At 41.1% G+C, this 13,112-nt stretch overlaps 1 protein-coding gene across 1 annotated transcript in view; it reads right to left on the bottom strand.

Moving 5' to 3' along the window:
• Unc13c (unc-13 homolog C) overlaps nucleotides 1-12,046 on the bottom strand; it is a 502,014-nt gene extending 489,968 nt beyond the window's left edge. Inside the window, exons 1-2 of the mRNA XM_085844784.1 lie at nucleotides 11,549-12,046; nucleotides 408-514 (exon numbers count right to left, since the gene is read on the bottom strand). The gene's annotated coding sequence lies outside the window, so the exon portion shown is untranslated. The remainder of the gene's footprint in view (nucleotides 1-407; nucleotides 515-11,548) is intronic.
• Between the last annotated feature and the right edge of the window lie 1,066 nt (nucleotides 12,047-13,112).

Below are 13,112 nucleotides of genomic sequence, written 5' to 3' on the forward strand. Positions count from 1 at the left end.
CTGTAGTTTTAAGAACTCATGTGAGGGATGGTCTTTTTAATTTAAAGCTATTGACCTGCTGGGTATATTTAAGAACTTCTTAAGGGGATTTTTATTCCATTTTATCTTGAATTTCCTATTGAGTTATTCTTTCAGGTAGAAACCAAGAAAGATTGCCTAGATCTTTTTTTTTTCTAAGCAATTAAGCGATGCTCATCAATCAGTGTCTGCAGACAGTTTTTCAAGGTTGTAATTGAGGTCCTATAACCTTGCCTTTATTGATGAGTACAAACCCAGCTCCAGCATTCAGATAAGAAATATCTGATCACAATTTGGAGTGAAAGTATTTAACAGATTTCAAAATATTGAGCAGTGTTGGAGCACAGAAACATCTTAATTTACTTTATGATGTGTCATGGAGACTATACCTGATATCTTTATCTTCTTCCCACAAGACCATAAGTTGGGTAAGAATGGAGACCTTCCCATGCCCAGGGCTTGTCCGCTTGTCCGCTTGTCAATGCAGAATGGTTAACTAGAGAGGATGAAGACAGATTTATGGGAGATCAAACTAGCTAGAAACCTAGATTTAAACTAAGATGATTTTAAACTTACTAGCAATATGAAGAGGTCAACACTTTAATTATTGGGCAACAGTTATTCATTGTGTCCTGTACTAGGATAGAGGGATAAAGAGTGAGAGAGAAACAGTGGTCTCCATCTTCCATGAAATCAACTAATAGTGATGCAGAAAGAGACTTCAGTAAGCAATATGATTATACACACATGCACACACAGTATAATAAATAAAACTTGAAGTGACTTTTCTATTTCTATTCTATACATTTCAGGTGTATCAGTAGAGTCTGCTCATTTCTTGTAGTCTCTCTTTTAACCAGAGCTAGCTTTTTACCCACTTTGCTTGGAGAGAATGTATTTTCAATTCCTCCTAAACCACTCCTCATTAGTGTCTCATTACTACCCATTTTTATATTTCCCTTTTATAACGGAGGTAAGAACTTTTGAAGGGAGGCCTTGCTTCCTTCCTTCTTGTAGAACCTAACTCAACTTGCCAGAGCTTAAGTCAAAACTCGAAGGCCTTGACCTCTGCTCATCACCGCATTCCATTCCACCCCACAAGCATTGCCTCTGTCTGACTTGTTCTTTCTGGCTGAGGATCATAATATCATCTATTGCCTCTTACTTAAAATATTAAGATACATTTTGAGCACTATTTTATTGTTCATGTCAACAACAAGAGTTGTCATATTGTATCATATTAGAGCCATTTTAATCTACCAGGGCGACCTTCCCCCTCACCTGTACCCAATGCATATTAGTATCTTCACTGATTTTGCAGAGATCTCACTCATTTTAAGAAATCTCACAACCTAGGTCGACACTAGCAGTAACAATCCAAAGGGAGAAATTGTTGATGGACACACCAGGAAAGCCAAATTTTAAGCCTCCATACAGGTCAGTCCTGTTATTCCACATAGACACGATTGGTTTGATAGTGAGTTATTCACAGTTCTACAGTTAACTCAGAAAGACTGTACCCCCTCCTCAAGTTCTGAATGTTGGAGGAAATGAGAATCCTCAGAGACCAGAGAAACTTTTCTCAGTCAGAAAGGTACAGAGATTCCCTCCAATAACCTAAGGCTTACAGCAAAAAGAGGAAATTTGAACACTATCACTTCAGCTTGCTAGGGTCTCCATTGTATGGATTTGGTGGTCATGTTTCATACCCATCACTTTCTACCATGGTCCCTAATAGATCCACCACATCTACTTCCTCAGCCAACTGCTGAGTCCTCAGAACTGCTCGCACTCAGGAATATGGGAAGTGAAGGCTTTCAGCTGCTCTAGTTTCTCCGAAGTAGCACACTCATTATGAATTGCTTTTCTGGGAAAATGATAGATTTGGCATGACTTCAATCTACTTCAAGGATGTGTGTGAACCCAGGTGTGAGTTCTTAGACAGAGTATTTTCCTCAGTGCCGACATCCAATCCGTAGTTGATAAATTACTTTCCAAATGATCATCTTTCTATTAGCTCCCAAATGAAATGGCACTGCTACCCCTAAACATCCCTTATCACTGATAGTGTATTATTGAACTAAAAATATCTGCTAATCAATTTCAGATATTTTATAACGTAGTACTAAGGAGAAGTCTTGAGAATTTTCTATGCCATCAAACTAATATATACACATAGAGAGCTCAATATTATGTATAAGATGCCAAGTCTTTTTTTTTAATCTTTATCATTCCTTTACTGTATATGCATGAAAACAAGTTAAAGAAGTCAGTTCTCTTTTACTACATGTGGGATCTTTGATCTAACTTATGTTATTAGGCTTAGCAGCAAACACCTAAACCCACAGAGCCACATAGGCAGCCCTCATGTCTTTATTAATAGTACCTTCTCTATAAATACCTATTAAATTTATCTTTCTTTTAAAGCTCCTGTTGCAAATTAGTTAGAGGCTCACCAAGTTTTAATTCTTAGTTCACTATGTTCCTCCATTAAAATTCAAATTATCTTTATCGCTAATTTTGACACATATGGTAATAACTTTTTGCATTTGAGTATAAACAGGCATGGATTCTCCATTCATTTTGATGTGGTATTAACCTTATCTCCTGCAGATGTTTCAATAATCTAGAAAGCGTGGCTGCTTGACAAGGTGTTTCTTCAGAATGAGAAATTTAAAGACTGTGGTCTAGAATTTTATGATTTTAAGGAGACTTGAAATTTGTCCCACATTTTGTGGATTTTAAATTTTCTGCATTTTCAATACTCTACTCCTCACTCTCATAGAAATGGCTTCAGATTCTGAACACAACCAACCAGCAACGTGTGTGCTGCAGATGGAGGCTGAGGTAGAGACAAACAGAACTTTCTAGAAGAGAACCTTAAGGCCAAGTGTCTGGGAAACAAGGACTCCAAAATTTAGACACAAGAAAAGTTTGAGTGATGCATCAAGGTTTGTCCCAATAACTTCTGGTTCTGACTCTTTCTAATTGCAATTCCCAACCTTGTAAGTTCAGATGAAGAATTTAGGCCTTCCCCTTTCTCAAACTCATCAGTTGCCTTTTGTTTGTTTGTTTGTTTGGTTGGTTAGTTGGTTTTTGTGTTGTTATTGTTATTGTTAAATTTCTTCCCAAATAAAAATACTAATGGAAATTTCATGTATCCGTAATCAGGACCACTGTATCTATTTTAGAATGAACAGGTGCTCTCAGAATCCCTCCCAAAAATAAAAACAAAACCGAGGGTTGAATGACTCCTGGATGTTTTACTGTAACTGTGGCTCTTGACGGACACATGGGTAGCTGGATGCTGAGGGACACACATTGCAAAATTAGTGAAATAGGAGGGAGTTAGGCTACAGCTGACATCAGCTAAAGTTAGTGTGAGAAGACTGAGATCAGAGGCGGAGCATTCGGTACACAATCAGAAAACACTGTTACTGCAAAAAAAAATCAAACAGGAAATGACATGTAGAGCTTTGTCTCAGAAACCCCAACCAAGCAAGGGAAGCAACCATCATTAGTAGTTGATGTGGGCCTCTATGGTGGCATGGCTCTGACCTAGATAGAGCTAAATATGCAAGTCCTTATTACACATCCACCTGCTACCTATCACATGCCTATACCTCTTTGGCATTCAGCTGGAGTGTTCAGGAGCCCTTTGTTTACCCAACGCTCCTGAAGTCCGGTGCTTTACACAGTATGACTGGATTAGAATTGCTCTTCTGTCCCTTACTCTTCAAGGCAGCTTCTAGGGTTGATGTTTCCCCCATCAGCTGTTAATCTACTGCCATTGGGATTTGCTGCTCCCGTACTGTGAAAAGCAATGCAAGTGCCTATAGGGATCTCAGGGCCATAAATTTCATCAAGAGCAGGCTGCTCAAAGCTACTCTGATTTGGTCCAAATGCTGAGGTCATGCCTATCTTGGGACACGGTAACGGTTAAGTTCTACCACTGAGTTCATTTCTTGCCATCTCCTACTCTGTACATCAAGTGCCTTCTTCCTTTACTTCTTTTTCTTTCTAGTAACTGATGATAATATGCAATGCAAATTCAATATGAAATCAAACACACCTATGAACAGACCATTGTAAATAAAGATGTTTAAAAAAAGTATGGTGACAACTGTCAATTCCAGCTGGTATTCATTGAATATTCACCATTTATTATTTTAATCATTTCTTATGAACATTCTGGGACAATGAACTTTATGATGTCAATACAACACAATAAAAACAAAAAACAAACAAACAAACAAACAAAAAAAAAAACGAATGACCACATTTTACATAGACACTGATTAGAAGGCGTTCTTAATAGAGCCAGGCCCATTCTTATGAAAACTATAGCGAATCCCTAAGAGTCTAAACTTCAAGTCCAAACCACAGGAAAATCTAATGATAAAATATTTGACTTGTTTATTAAATTAGACATGAGGTTTAGAACCATAAAAGTCTATATTGGAGAAGTGTTTGGAATCTATAATCTGAGCAAGTGGAGCAGAGATTAGGGAAAGAATGCCAGAACGTCAAGAGGGCAGGCTGGGACATGCTTGTAAAGGAAGCTCTTGAAAAACTAAAAATTTTAAGCTTTATTTTATTTTTTCCCCATTTCACTCTCTCTCTCTCTCTCTCTCTCTCTCTCTCTCTCTCTCTCTCTCTCTCTCTCTCTCTGTGTGTGTGTGTGTGTGTGTGTGTATTAGGGTTTTATTGCTATGAAGAGACACCATAACCAAGGCAACTCTTAAAAAGGAAACCATCTAAATGGGGCTGGCTTGCAGTTTCAGAGGTTTAGTCCATTATCTTCACGGTGGAAAGCATGGCATCTTGCAGGGGACATGGTGCTGGAGGAGTTCAGAGTTCTACATCTTGATCCTCAGGCAGCAGAAGGAGACTGACTCTGTGTGTGTGTGTGTGTGTGTGTGTGTGTGTGTGTGTGTGTGTGTGTGAGAGAGAGAGAGAGAGAGAGAGAGAGAGAGAGAGAGAGAGAGAGAGAGAGAGAGGAAATAGCTTGAGCATTCACAACCTCAGAGCCACATCTCCACAGTGACATGCTTCTTCTAATAAGGCCACACCTCTTCATGGTACCATTGCTTAAGGACCAAGCAATCAAAGACAGGAGTCTGTGGTGGCCATTCTTATCCAAGCCACCATAGTGTGTGTGTGTGTGTGTGTGTGTGTACCGCATTTGTGTGCATATGTGTTTTGTGTGTGAGGGTAACATGTTTCTCTCTACGTGGAAACCCCAGGGAGCTGCCCAGAAACATCTTTCTTTACTCCTCCACATTAGTTAAAGAGGCAGAGCCTTCAAGAAAACCCAGGATTCACATTGATGAGTAGTCAGCTTGCTCGGGGAAATCCTAGTCTCCTCCTTGAAGTCTGGAATTACCGGCAAGCGTCCACATCCACCAGCATTTACAGAAGTTCTGTGGATCTGAACTCCTACCCTCATAATTATTCACGGAATACTTTAACCTCTTTGCCTTGTATCTGGCTTTTGAACTTTATTTTAAGCGCACAGAGGTGTCCATGGAAACCTTTGGGGACAGTGATGTGTGTCATGACATTTTTTTAGGACAATTAACTTGGCAGGCACATGCCGAGCAGATGCTCAAAAGAGGTCTCATTGTAGATGGGAAGACTGGGAGGCTGGGGCAATGTTCTAAGAATAAAGTGTTGAGGATTCGGAGCAGGGTTGGTAACAGCAAATGAAACATAATGGGGGAAAGTACAAGCTGACGGAGGGCAAGTGAGCCATGTTGAAGAGCAGAGCCCTGGGGACAAGGAGTCTAGAGCCTCCAGAAATGAGGCAGTCAGCGGACAGAGCCATTCAGGAGAAGCTGCTGCAGACTCTTGACTTCTAAAGGTACTGTCGGTAAGGAGAAGTAGGGCGGCCACTTGTGAAATTTAGGTCACCCAGTCTAGAAGAAGGTAGAAGCAGGGGGTGCTTGAGTGAGGCTCAAGATGAAGTAGACGTAGGCAGAGATCAACTATAGTGACTCTAACTAGTATGTATCTAAGCAAAACATTTATCAGCTAATACTTGTGCCGTTATGCCCAGCAATTATCTTCCAATAACGCATCAGCTCGTTGTTGTATAACTATACACACTGCCCCATCTCACAGGCTACTTTCTAAGAACTGTATTTTATTTTTTGACACGTATTAAATGATCTATGTATTTTTGTGCACTGCCAGTCAACCTTCTATAAAGCTGATAGGAAACATTTAGGTTTCAGGAGCTTTGCTAGCTAAGGTTGCCTATTTGGCCATGAGACTCCACAATTTTTTTTGGCCGGGGGGCATATGTTCATGGAGTATGTACACTCAGAGAGGAGGACTACACATAATACGTATCTATTTTATTTTTAAAAGTAGTTTTCTATCAGGGACTCTAAAAATTGGTGCTTTAAGTTCCCTGCCAGCATTTCTTACATCTTGGTTTCATAACCCAGGCTGATCATGAACTCACTGTATAACTGAGGCTGGCTTTGAAGTCTTGATCTTCCTGCTTCTACTACCCAAATGCTCAGATCACAGGCATGTACCACCACACCAGGCTTACCATTTGTTTGCCAGGCTTCCTTGGCCAATAGAAGCACTTCAACATCAATTGAAGCTGTAGAAAATATGTTTTCACTCCCAGATACAGGGGTTTCTCTAAAATACAGCTGGCCCTTTGTATGCACAGCTTCTGTGTCTATAGACTCAACTGACGGCAGACCAAAAGCATTTCAACTTTTTGCCGGGAACAAACAGGCACAATTGATTTCCTGTCATTGTGCCCTAAACAATCTTGTGTGCCCACAGTTTCTATGGCATTTATATTCCATCAGAACTACATATGGTGACAGTTTGGGGGATGTGATTAGGTTGTATGAAAATACAACAGCATTTTACATGAGGGGGTTGAGCACATGTAGATTTTGGTGGTATTTGTTGTGTTACTGAAACCATCCTCCTTGGGTGCCAACTCCTTGGATGCATGTAATTTATTAATATGTGTGTGTGTGTGTGTGTGTGTGTGTGTGCCCTGTTGTTTGAAGGAAAATAGTTTGCAAGCTTTCAATCCAAACCAAAGTGGAAGAATACTGCTTCCTTACTCCTTCAGACAAACACAGACTAGTTATACATTTTCCAGCCTACTTGGGATATCAAACCATATCCAATAAACACCACAGCTACCTCTCCAATGGAGTCCATCTTACAAAGCCCAAACAATAGTGACCTTAAAAAATTCCTGACCTGTGCAACTAGAAGTGACTTTCTGAAGCAGATATCCAGACAGATTCACAGATAGGAAAGGACAAAAAGGAAAACAATGCCCGAAAATTACCTAGCTCGTGAAAAACTGAGCCAAGATGTTTCTAGTACGTATTGCTGTTTCCTGCTGGACTCCTGTTGATCTGTGGCATTAGTTATCCAGGAATGCCTCCCTTGAAACTGCTACCTAAGAGTTTTCATTGATAAATCACACAATTTTTTTTCAGTTTTTAAAAATTATGTGCCAGTTAATAATGGCATGGTTCAGAACACATCTGACCTTCTGCCAGCATCCCTAAGGCTGTGTCCACAGTATTCCCTCTTGGAAACTGCCTTCACTGACCACACCTAAGCTATCAGCTTCTCTTACACATAAAACAATAGAGCTGGAGCTGCAGAAAAGGCTCTGAGCTAAGAGCACTTACTGTTCTTGCAAAGGACTCAAGTTCAGCTCCCGGGATCCACATTGGTCTGAGCACAACTGCCTACAACTCGGTTCCAGGGGATCTGATGCCTTTTATGGCCTGTTCTTGCATGCATGTGGCACAGTTAGAAACAAGTAGGTACGAATATACATGTAAATAAATAATAAATAAAATAATAAATAAAATTTCACACACACACAGAGTCACCTATGCCAACACTTGTACTCCTCTGTCTCATGTCTGTGTGTGTGTGTGTGTGTGTGTGTGTATGTGTTGCATGTGTCTGGGAAAGCTATTCATAAGGAATATTGTCTCTAGTTATGAAATATGCTAAGCAAAATATTTTCATGCAAAACACTTTTTCTATAAAAAAATAGACAGATTGCACCCAGATTCTACAATTCTAAATGCTAAGAAATAAGCTGTTTTACCAAGAACAGGATGGGAGGCGGCTGAGACTGACTGTGTGAAGTGGAGATGGCCAGGGTGGGACCTCAGAGTTCTCAGGGGAAAGAAGTTGTTTGAGAAGGCAACTCATACGGCGTGATTACCTTTAAACAGAAAAGCCTTAGCTATGATTTATCATGTTGAGTTGATCTTAGAAACCGGTATTTATTTTTACAAAATATTCTTAACTCTCTGTGGAGGAAGAACAATATAAAACCTGTCCTGCATGCAGGTTATAATAATTTTGGCATGCAGAGGCTAATGGGTACACCATAACTAAAATATGCAAAGAGGCAGGAATGTGCATGTCACTTGGCACATAGCCAGCCTTACGAGTAGCAAAGGCATCATGCCATGTGTCCTCTGAATGACTACATTTCCTCTGGGAAACTTCTGCTCAAGACATTAGGAGAACTTCTCCTATCTTCCTGACAAGTTTTATGTAACACCTTTTATTATCTTTATTTGTGGTGGGGAAGCTTGTGCATACCATGGCACGGTCTAGAGTTTAGAGGACAACTTAGGGGAATCAGCCCTTTCCTTCCATCACGTGGATCCCAGGGGTCAAACTCGAGTCCTCGGGCTTGTTGGCAAGCACTGGTACCTGCAGAGCCATCCCCTTGGCTCCTTCTAACTCTTTTTTTTTAAAGGCCGGAAGCAGAACAAACACTGCTGTGGTATTTGTTATCTCTGGCGATTCCAGCACCAGGTATTCAGTCTTCTGCAGGCTCCAAAGCTACAGGCTGAGAGGGCTATTAATAAAACCTCCTTTAAAAACAGCTGGAAAGGAATTAAAGCCTTTATTATCCAAACACAGATAACTGTGGGCCCAGAAATGATTTCTAACAATAGCAAAAGATACCAATTCAATCTTTTGGGTTTGCAATTAGCACTTGAGTGATAGTGTTCTAAATGTACATGACTAAGTAAGTTGATACTGGGTAGCAGCTACAATACAGTTAAACAATAGCTTTAGATCTGTAAAGGAATATTCTAGAAACAAATTTAGCATGCACTTAAAATTCCCCAAATTCCTACCTCAAAGCAAGGATTGTACACATATCATCATCACGTGGCAAGGTAATTTCAATCCCTTTAATAATTTGGGGAAAGTTCTTGTGTAGTAAATGTTAAGTGGATGAAAGAATACACACCAGAAGCCAAAGGTGCTAAAACGAGGACACAAAATACAGGTGTCCCATGCCCCTAAGAGCTCAGAGAAGTTGTATGTACTACAATCGCTGAGGAGAAGGGAGGAGGGGAAAGTGTAGGAACTTCCTGGACAGATACTCAAAGACACTAGCTGGCCCTAAATGAGCAAAAACACCCAAGTGTTTCCTTCTCCACTGACCCTACCATCAATCACTCCCTATCCTACGCAAAAATACTTCGAGTAATCTGTCTTTGCAAGAAGAACCTCCATGCTTGTACCTGTCTGCAATGATCCATGGGCTTTTAAGGAACTCCTTCTGTTTGCCACATACCTCATTGCTAGATACTAAAAGGAGAGCAGCTTTAGGAGGTGTCATAGGACCTAGGAAGAAACTGGTTGATGCGGTTAGTAAGAAGCACACCGGAAGTGACTCCTCGGGGGTCGTTTCACACGTGCACCTCCAATTCACCTGCACTCACACTGGTTTGTCCAGGTGCTGAGCTCTTATGGAAGATGTTTCAAAATGCCTGTGATTAAAGTCCAACAGGAAAGAACTGCTTAGAAAACAAACTTGCATCTTCCTCGCCTCCCTCAGATCTAAGTTCATAATTCTGCTGAGATAAGTCCCAACCAAATGCCATGTAGTTTGAAAACAAATTAACTTTTTGGGTTTGGGAAAAAAAAATCAGTTCTCACTTGCCTCTGAGATTCAGATATTCTTTACCCAATTTGGCATCAGTGTATTATTCTTAAAGATAAGCATTTATACAATGCTCTGAAATTATTATCACATTTCTGCTAGGATGCCTCATCTACAGATGGGTGACCTGCACCACAGCACATGTCAAAATCCAAGCACCACACTGCGCTTCCTGCTCCCGTAGATAAACCCTTTCTCTATCTTCTGTTCTTGTGATCTCAACAGCTGCTTGTAGATATCCACCCTATTCTAGTATATTCTACTATCCCAACAAGGACTTTGTAACAACTCATTAGCTCATGTTGGTGTAAAGCCCAGCTCAGTACTCCAGACTGCTGCCACTTGGCAAAAAGAAAAAAAAAAGAAAGAAAGAAAAAAAAGCTAAGTTTTACAAAAACAGAATGATGATCTTCTGCATGGCCAAAGGTGCATAACTGATTTAAATCCTATTAGTTCTAATCTATAGCAGCTAATATATCATTTTAAAAAGTAGAACAGGAATTAAAAGCCAATGTCCTAAAGCTTTAGGGAAAAAAAAAAACTGTCACATAGACATGCAGAAAATCTAGAAACTATTTTATATACACAAGACGTAACTTTTCATTCATTTTCCCCCCTTCATTCTGTAAAAGCTCATTTAAATGCACATGCATGCATACAATCTGATGTCAATTTTGGTCACTTTTGTGAAAGTACTGACAAGTCGAAAATGGCAAAATTCTTTCCTTAGGGACATTTCATTTATGAACTCCAAAGCACGGAAGCTTTTTAAAAACTCACATTTCTGCACATTCTCCACCCACCTCTTTCATTGTTGTTCTCTAAAGCCCTCACGGGAAAGATGAAATTCAGCTTTGTCACTTCACCCAGGTATGACTGTTGCTGGGTCTTTCTCTTTATTATACAAGTATGCTGATGACGTAATTGCAGAAGTTCGTTCTACTCATGTAGCTGGGTCTTGGGATTTTTTTTTTTTTAAGACTGCCTCCTTCTGTGTCATGGAACAGTTGTAAAACAGAGCCAAGCAACCTCACTTCTTAATAGTAAATCTTTGGGATCATCGCCCCAAGGGACTGGTCCAGCCCTGGAGAGGCAGAACCATCCCAAAGCTCAACTGACCCCAGACCCGAGGCTCAGCTGCACACCTTTAGGTGACACCAACACCAGGCTTGGCTTTTAACCCTTTCCTTGAAGCGCCCAACTTTTAAATCTCTGACTTTCATTTTCACCCATTCCTAAACCTTAAGGGACTGAAGAGAACCCCCGACTCTTAGCCCAACCATGTTTGCTCCTATGCAGTAATTCCCTTGAAAGTTGACTGCAAACTAAGCGAACAGTTATCATGCTGCATTCAAAACCATGATTCCAATAAATCATAATTGATTATGAGCCTAGAAAAGCAAGCTTTTACAGGGGTATCCCCTATATGGATAGAACCGCACTGTGATTCAAAAGTACGGAGAGAAAGAACCGTTGGGGTGGGAAACAGACAGAGGCTAAGATTTCATGCAGATGAAGCAGCTCAGGGAGGTAAAGAAAACATACCTGAGGGATTCTCCTTCTAAAAATGCACACAGGCCAGCTGGGTTGTTGTTCCCCTCCTTTGAGGGTAGATGTATTTTCCTTCCAGGAATCCCCCTTGCAATTGTGTTTCTAGGTTCTTTTCCTTTATTCCAGCCACAGATAGTTGCAGGAGGCGCAGGCAGCGTTCCTGCGCCCGCCCCGACTCAAGTGCAGCCGGGCATGCCTTTGCTCAGGAACCCGGCTTGCGCTGCTCTTATCAATTCTATCGCGCTCCCTGGGTAGTCTCCAAAGCAATTTTACAACTTAGCTGCTGGCAGGGATCTGCCTTTCACTCCTCTCCTTGCCAGATTCCTTGGGCGGCTCATTTCTCAGCCCTTTCTCTAAGAAGGCAAAATGGGATCGCTCTCCTTGTTGTTGTCCTGGCTCACCCACAATTGACAGTGCGGAGCCGAGTGTGTGCTGGGAACTTCACACAGCGGCTGCAGCCCGGGATCCTCCGATTGCAGCAGAGACCTGAGCTCCCAGCCTCCTCCCTTGGAGTCCAGGCTCCCTCTGCTGTGCCAGCTGCAGAGAAGGTTCCTCAGCCCGGATCCCTAAGAGATGCTCTGCTGCCAGGTGTGGTCATCACCACTTAAGCACACCTCACTAGCAGGGTCACGGCTTCCTGCTGGGGAAATGAATGAATGTGGATGCCAGGTGTTGCCTGCATCCCTAGGTAGGGGAGGTGGGGATGTAGGAGTGGGGGCGGGGGCTGTGGGGATCATAGGTGACCACCATAGGGCCAATTTTGCTACTTGCATTAGTAAAACAGATAATTATTAAATTAATCATGGTATTTAATAATAATTATTATTTCACATGCTATTGGCTGTGTTTGGAATCACACAAAGTCCACTGTCTAATCTGGCAAGAGACCCTTAACAGGACCCTTTTTTTAGAGGGAGGCAATACCCTGGCCTTTTCCTAGCAGGGTTGTTTTTTGTTGTTATTGTTGGTTTTTTTTTTTTTTTTTTTTTTGTAAGCAGTTGTAAATATGAAGGTTGATCCCTCAATAATTAGAATTAGACACACATACACTTATCAAAGTAGGCAACAGAGAAACATGAAGGCTCAAAGGATTTTCTTTCTCCTGAAATAATGTCTTCCAGATCTGGCTGAGAATTGAATGGGGCTTGCTTTTCCTTTTAGCTTAGCTGAGTAGAGGAGGTGGGGGGAGTAACCACTCCCACTTTCCATCAATTAAGCATTTTTTAATCCTCTAACCCTCCTGTTGAAACAAATATAAAAAGTACTGCATCTTAAAATAGAGCCTTAAAGAAGCTCAAGTCTGGGAATAATTTGTAGGCTTTAAGCTGCATCTGGTGTTCTGGCTTAGTTATTTTATTTCCTTTGCTTTGTAGAAAATGAGAGGATGGGGGCTGGAGAGATGGCTCAGCCCCTCCCTATATATATTTATATATATATAAAGCATTGACCATATAAGCACAGGGATCCAAGTTTACACCCCTGGCATCTTTATACCAAGAATGCATGGTGTGCACGCACGCGCGCGCGCGCGCACACACACACACATACACCCACGAGC

The sequence above is a fragment of the Mus caroli genome, unplaced genomic scaffold, assembly GCF_978045245.1.
Source record: "Mus caroli unplaced genomic scaffold, Mus_caroli_1 scaffold_11, whole genome shotgun sequence".
Lineage (NCBI taxonomy): Eukaryota > Metazoa > Chordata > Mammalia > Rodentia > Muridae > Mus > Mus caroli.